The following is an 8,432-nucleotide window of genomic DNA, read 5'->3' on the forward strand; positions in this document are numbered from 1 at the left end:
TGCTCACATTCTCATCGTGTGTATGAACACACGTGCCGTAAACCGCCAGACCAAAACCCTAGTTAATATCCGCCCATGTAACACGATTGATGTCTCGTGATTGTGAGTCTGCAAGGCAGACGTGTATTTAGTTAGTCAGTTGTTGACTTCATGCGACGATGAGTCCTTGTATTGCTGAGTCGAACGTGATTTGCAAATGTTCTAAGACTCATGTATCGAACGTGTCTGTTGAGACAAAGGTATAATTCTCGAGTGAATGTTGATAGTTAAGGTTGAACCAATATTCCTTAGTCTGAGCAAATATTGCTCATTTGAGCGAATGTTGCTCGTTTGATGAATTATTGGTAACAGAACCAAATAAAATATTAATTTAAAATACTGGAAACTGAACCGAGATTTAAATGTTGATCACGGGATCAACATAAATTATTAGTGTTTGAATATGCTCAAAATTATGTTTTGCAGAGCTTTGGATTCGAAACCCTAATTTTGATCAATTGCTGATCAATTGATGATTTATTGAAAATCAACCACGGAGTGAAGGAGGGATTGGATACATGGGATGATGGATCGACCATGTAGCGCCCAGATGCTCGAGTGAGCTAATACCAAAGTCTCTTGAAGACCATTTGGTGAAAAGATGATTAAATGCTGGTTTAATCATTCATTAAAATAATGTTCGTCTGAACCTTAGGTGATAAAACCTAATAAATTATGAAGAGATGAAGGACCGACCAAGGGATCATGAAACCGGCCCTGGTTGGTCATGGGATCCACTGACGATCGTTTTACGAAATTCCAAATTGTTTTGGAAGAGTTTGAACCTAATGTGAACAAATTAGGTCAAATGATGAAAAATTGTGGGACCGTCCTCTTGCAAGCCAAAGAGGCAACCTTGGTCGGTCAAGGTAATATGCTCATGTCACCAAAGTGTTCGTGCCTCAGACCTGAGAATTTTGATATTTTCTGGCGTGCATTTGAGCATTTATTTGAGAAAATATGAAGAAATCAAGGTTTTTGCTCAAACTGAGGAAACTTCATAAGATGAAAGAAATAATAATAATAAAATAAGGAATCATCAAGTGTGGGACCGGTTATGTCCAAGGCATGTTCGGACGGCCAATATGCCCGGTCCCATGACACTTTTCCTAATTTTATATTATTTTTCATGATTTTAGGGAAATACCATGAAATCAAGGAGTTTGTTGAAATAAATGAGTTTTTCTTAAAGTGAAGGAGTTTCCATGAGATGAAGGAAACAATGATAATTAATAATAATAAAATAAGGGGTGTGTGGGACCGGCCAAGACTACGGCATGGTCGGCCGGCTAGGGCCCGATCCCGCGAGTCTTTCCTAATTTTATATCTTTTCCTTGATGTGAAGGAAATATCATGAAACCAAGGAATTTCATGGGATGAAGGAAATAATAATAAAAATAATAATAAGGAATGCAAGGTGTGGGACCAGCCACAACTAGGGCATGACCGTCCGGCTAGTAAGCTCGGTCCCGCGACACCTTTCCTAATTTTTATTATTTCCTTGATACGGAGGAAACACCATAAAACTCAGGAGTTTCTTTAACATGAAGGATATTTGTTCAAATGAAGGAATTTTCATGAGATCAAGGAAAAATAATAAAATATGATAAAATAAAGGATTAGGCGTGGGACTGGCCGGCCGGTGGGCACAGTCCCCTAGCGCCTTAGCTAATATTTTATTATTATTATTTTTCTTCCTATTTTGCATAGGTTCATCGTTCCTTCGTATTTTTGAATGCTCGTTCGTGCATTCAGGTGCTCGTTAGTGCATTATTGATGAATACACTTGCACCATTTTGGTCGGGGCTTACTCGATAGCGGCTCAGATGCCCGTACGTTGAATATTTATCACTAACCCATAGAATTCTGCTGGGAAGAACCACGAATTGAAGTAATGAGATATTATGAAGAACGTAGAATATTTCCGAATATTCAGTTAATGAATTTAAGGATTAGAAATAATTAATTGATGGCTCTATACTAGCACGATCCTCTAGGAGCATTAATTATACAAGAATTGAGCGATATGAGCTTGTTGAAGCGTCATATTTCTTTTATATAGTCAGGAAAAACATTGTTACATCCTGAAGACGTTATTGCTCTATACTAGCAGGCAAGCTGTCTATGAGCCGTCCAATCGTTAAGATTCTATATGCATGTCTTTTATATAGTCAGGGAAAACATTGTTTCATCTTGAAGACATTATTCTCTATACTAGCAGGCGAGTTGTCTAGGAGCCGTCCAATTGTTCAATTCTATATAAAAGTGATTACTGAAATTGCTCAGTATTCATGAGATATGACGTTGCCTCAGTTGAGAGACTGCATATTCACGTATGCTCTGAGAGACAATAAATTCAGTCAGAGACTCTTGTGGTATGAGTTTTCATGCTCAATGAGAGACATGAGCCTCAATACTCATCTGATTGCTGGATCAGGAATATGTACAATTATGATTTTACGATTTTAGCCTTTGTCGAAAATCCACCATCTATATTAAGTCCCCTGCTTAGTGAGGGACAGTCATGTTCCTCAGTCAGCACTGGATGGTGATTTTTTTAGTTACAGACGAAATAAGTAATTGAACTTAGTCGTAAGATAGAATGTTACCAGATTTTCGATTGTACGAACCATGGCTTGAACGAAGATCCCAGTAGCATGACAGAGCATCGTCTAACGAGCGTAAATTGGTGTAGCACCGCTCTTTTTATTTATTTATTATTTATTTCTTTTTCAGAAATTGGTAACTTGTTCATGTTAAAATTATATATACATATGCATGTATAGACGTGAGTTTTGTAATAACCCTTGTTTTAGGAACAAACGTTCGTTCGATCGTTAGTTTAAGAAACTAGCAATAATCCCTAATGTAGGAGGGATTTTTTTTAATATGTGAGATTTTAATAAACTCTCGTTTCATAGGTGGATGCTTATACGAGAGAAAATTTTTTTTTTTAATAGACGTGCGTCTGTTAGTAAAAAATTTGTCTATGAGCTTTCATGAAAAATTTATTTTCGATATGTAAGCTTTCACAAATTTTTGAAAATATACTCTCGAGGGAGCAAAATATATATATATATATATGTTTTTTTCAAATTTCCGTGAGTTTCACGTTAAAACGTATTTTTTGTAAAATCAATGTTTTGATTTTGAACAAACGTTGAAAGTAGACAATTATACATGGTGAAATAATGTCTGTATGTGAGTTTTCACAATTGTAGAATGGACACCTGTCAAATTTTTGAAAAACCAGTGGATGTTAAAATTCACGTGGGTTGTTCATGGTTTTATGAAAATCAAGTCATGATTTTGAATAATGAATCTTGCTCGTCTTTGCAGGTTTGAAGGAACGAGCAAGTTTTCGAAATTCTGACGTTATAATCACTACAGCTAGTGAAATTGTAAATAGGTAAGAGTTGGATTGTTACCATTTTGTTACGCGTTTGTTATTGGTATATCCATGACTCCATGTCTTTCGCCTCAGATAGTGGTGACTTCCGGTTACAACCACTCATCTGGCTCTTATGAGGAACGCTCTATGAAGTCAAAGATGAAGACTTCTGCATATGCTCATGCTGAGGTGAATCAACCTTTCAGAGACGCTGGAAGGCTGACACATTGTATGTCTCTCGATCATCTGGGAGTCGTCCGTGCTAAGATATATGCTTTATTGGTATTAGCAGATGCGGAGGGAAAGCAGGGACGTGATGAAATATCACAGAAGAAAAGAGCTGAATATGAAGTTTAGCTTCGCGTTGATGGTGTAGCTCCTGATTCAGATGTTGATGAATGAAGAATTTCGTCAGAAAATTTCCAAGCTTTAGATGTTGATGGTGTAGCTCCTGATTCATAAGTTAGGTCTTCTAGCAAAAATGTTGTAGAATCTCTGTTCGATGTCAGGATTTCACTATCTATCCATGTTTATTCATCCTCAGAAAATTTCCAATCTTTTTCAAAGAAGCGTTCCGGCTTTTGAGCACGTTTAAGGGCCGAAATCGACGAAACAGTAAACTTCCAGGAGACTTTCAGAAAATTTTCAGCTGGCACGTAGTCCAATGTTTCAGCCACATATATTTGGTCGTTTATCCAATTTTTGTGAATTTTGGATATGTTATAGAGGACATCCATACGAAGAGAATGGTATATGACTCATCCCTAGATTCTTCACCAGTTTCTCCCAGCTCACTGCTTTGTGCGGGACAGTGTAAAATCATCTTAGACGAGCTTGTTGTAAAACACTCATGTTGTGTCTTTAGACAATTCGCTTATGTCTTGAACGGCTGGTGAAGGATTTTAATGTCATTGAAGGATTTGAGATCAGGACCCGTGATTGATACATGAGCATGGTGCTTGCAGTGCCATCTTGTTTCTGTCAGTCGTAGAAACATCACTTCTGAAACCTTGGTCACGGGACCTTAACTAAAGTTGCTCTCAAGAGGGGATGATGTAATGACCATGGTTGTATGTATTGGTTGTAGCATTCGTTTTATGATGAATGATTAGCTTAGGTGAACTTGGTGTCAGTCACGATTTTTGGACTGTACTGATCGTCATGATTAGTGGACCGTCAGTCCCCAATATTTTGTTAAATCTCTCCCTTTCTTTTTCCCTTCTTCTGGCAAGATTTAGATAGAGGACCCAGGTACAAAAAACTTGATGTATACTCCTAGGTGGTCGAAGTAGGAGGTACCTTGATGAAGAACTTAGCGAAAATACCTGGTGGACATCGATCGACTATAGAGGTTACGAATCCCGTCCACGAATTTCTGCTTGCATGTTGTATGCTCTGGAGGCTGTAAGAACCTCATACGTCGTCGGAATTCAGTGCTTGACCCCAACTTTTGAAGCTAAGAGACCAAGTTATCATATGAGGAAAGAATCACCCAATTTGGAGTTGTGTAGGTCAGCCAACGAAGCGTGCACATTTGTAACTTGTAATCCCGTGCAAGTTTTCAGATTCCATGAACTTGAGTGTGGAGGCCATATCTTTCATCTTATATGTCCAATTGATGCGTCCTTTTGGTATGTTGTAGAAGAGACATTGAAGAACATCTTTCGTTGAGGAAGTATTGTCCTATTCCTCACTCATTGGTACGTTTTTGTAAACCCATGGGATGAAGTATGTTGTATCTCATTTGTAGAGGTGATGAGAACATCTTGTAGAAGACTTGGTATTGTGTCCGCCTGTTGTGCAAGCTTCGAAAAGACTTTCATGTGAACATATTTCATGTCTACACACATTGATATGAATCATTAGTGCTTGGGGAAGTCTGATCCATCGAGTAACACTTCATAAAACGGATAGTTGATGAAGCTGGTCATGAGGATGTTGCCCCTGAGACCGTCGTTGATGCTGGATCACGATAGAATTTTCTCCAGAAATGCTTGTTGATGCCGATACTAAATTCAGAGTTGCTCCAGAGACCTAAAAGGCTAGATCCATGATTATCGACATAGTCTTTACTCCTTCATCCAGTGAGCCTTTACATTCATGAACTAATTGATGAGTTGAGCGTCCCTAAGATGAGGGTGTAGGGTTTAACCCAAATTCTCCCGAACCTTTGTTGTGAAGTGCCTTGTCAGGGAATCGATGTTGTTGCGGTAGATAACAGCGGCAGTTTCCATTCTGGACGTGATCGATGAAGAGACGAAGTTCCTCAGTCGTACAGGGGCTTGTGATGTAGAGAGACCCGTTGATGAAGTTTCATGGAATCAGATCAGGTTGCACTAACTTTTTATGTGGATAACATTTATTGAAATAAAATTGATTTCTCTAATAAGATCAAGTCCCCGGTGTATGTTGAAGGGGTTTGTACCATCCATGGATGAATGATGTTGCATCTGCTTCAGAATTCTTATCATGGGATAAATTCAGTTACACTTTGATCGTGTTGGTGTTGAATCAGTGTGTCATCGTCGAGATGTTTGTGTTGAAGCTAGAGGCGCCATTATAGAAGGTGTACTCTTTGATTGGGAGTAAAATTTGAAGGCTTCTTAGATGCTTGAGCGTTGAAACGTCATATCCCTTAAGATATTAGGTTCGATCATCTCGGCCCGGAGTATCTTATGTTGATTCAACACTCCTTTCGTTGCAGTAGTGGGATTCAACATTTGTGCAGACATCAGAGCTTTCTGATTTTGTGGCACACATGAACACTCCTGCAAGGCTACTTCCAAAGTGTTCTGTGCTAGGCTTGGACATCATCTCAGTAATTAATGTCTCGGTGTTCGATTCGGAGAAATGTCAGATTCAACCACTTGGTAAAATACTAATGCGGTGAAGCTACCATTCGTCTTGCGATAACAGAGTTGCTAGCATATCAAGTCCCCGTGCTAGGATAGCATGTGAGGAAATAAATTACATATACATGGGAGGAATGAGACTTTCCTGAGTGCGTAACTTCTTGATGAATGTCTATGCATCTTTTCAGGTTCTTGCTTTAACCTCGTCAAAGTTCGAAATTCCTCCAAGTGCTCTGATGACGGAATACCCGCTAAATCTTCTGGATCAGAACTTTCTTCATTGGATAGATGTGCAACCAAAGGTGCTTTGTCAGTATCCATATTTTCAGCATGAATCCACGCTCGTCTGAAGAACATGTCATATCCTGGATCTTCCTGATTATGTGAGAAACTTGGTTTCTGCCTAGGTTGAACTTATGTTGATGTATCCATAAGTATTTCCGAGCATTCCTTCAAGGTCTCTGATTGAGATAGATCACAAGTAGCTTCTTGTCAAGTGATACTTGCGGCTCCGAGGGTTTTCAGTGAAATTATGTTGATGGTGGTGTCAGCATCGACCAACATTCTTCCGAATTCATTTCCTCTGATATGGTATGTGGTAAGCAGTCCTCAGTCGTGCATCTCCTTGTATGTGGATGAAGGTTCAAGGAATATTTCCGGAATGGACAGACGTCTGACACAATGTAATTCGGTGTTGTGAACATGTCTTTCCTTTGTGCCTTAGAAAGATAGAGCAATTTCACAGATATGCTCGATGAACAATTGATCTGCTTCTTTGACTGGTAGTTCAGAGTGTAAAGGTTCTGACCGGAGAGGATTCTTGTGCACTCCTTCAGTCCCCAGTTGAAGCTATTAGGGATCAACCTTCTCTTTGAAGATGTGCTTAAAAATATTGCAGTTACTTGTTGGATGATCGATGAACCTATGAAGGCGACAGTACCGGAGATTCTCCATTTCTTCTTCAGTTGGCTCTCTCCTGATGAACGACAATTTGATTGCACCATCTTGAACCCAGAATTCCAGTAACTCGATCACTCCTTCATGAGAAGATAGAAGTTTGAGTCTGTCGAAAATTTCCCCGTTCGTTGATGCCAGGTCGAGGTTTGTGCATTTCAGTATTGGTTATCTTTTCTTTGTGCCTTCAAAGGAGACTGTGATGTTGGAGAAGCGTTCTGATGCTGTGTCTCGGCTTTCCTTTCAGCAACAACGTTTGTTGAAGGCTGGAGATTGTACTGATTTTTTACTAGGCGTCGGCTAGTTCGAGGTTCCTCGACCTTGCAGACTTTGCTCTTTCCAGTAAAGCAGTTGCAGTAGTCGCTGATCGTTTGGCTGCTTCATGAAGCTCTGAGAAATTTTGGAACCGGAGATTTTCCAGCAAGGCTCTATAGACCGGGATCATTTTTTTGATGCACAATTCCATAAGTTGTTGTTATGTGACATTCGGGTCATGACAATCCAAAGCTTTCACTCTGAACCTCTTCACATAATTGTTCGGATGTTCATTGTTCTTCTGAGAAATTTTTCCTAAATTAGATAGAGTGATCTGCTCTGAGACGAAGAAATATTTTCTGTGGAAAACATTAATCATTTCTCCTCAACTGGTGATACTTCCTGGTGCAATGTTGTTGTACCATGTGTATGCTCTGCCTGTCAGAGACTTTGAGAATTCCTTCAAACAGACGACATGATTGTGCTCATGTTCACCCGATGATTCCAGAAACCGATAAACATGTTATCGAGCATTGCTCGTTCCATCATAAAGAGTGAACGTTGGAGAGGTATAACCTTTTGGCAGAGGAATCCTTTGTGTAGCAGCAGGGTACGGAGGTTGGTAACGGTGGACGAATGATGTCTTGTCTTTTCCTCGATCTTCTAAAAAACGCTTCAGGTCCTCTCGAGTGATGAAACTTGCAGGTTCCTTTGCTGGTGGATTGTTTGCAGCTTTGCGGACTTCTTCATCATCTACAACGTGGATTGGAGAGATTTCAGGATCAGTGGTTGAAGATGTTTCTTTAGCTTTTCCTTTCTCGTGTTGAGGCTGAGTTTGCTCATACACAAGCTTGTCCGTGAGAGTTTTGAGATATGAACACAACTCTTTCTGCGTTGCAGCCATTTCAGTCTGAACCTTCATGAGATCAACTATGGTAGGC

This window comes from Papaver somniferum, chromosome 5, assembly GCF_003573695.1.
Source record: "Papaver somniferum cultivar HN1 chromosome 5, ASM357369v1, whole genome shotgun sequence".
Taxonomy (NCBI): Eukaryota; Viridiplantae; Streptophyta; class Magnoliopsida; order Ranunculales; family Papaveraceae; genus Papaver; species Papaver somniferum.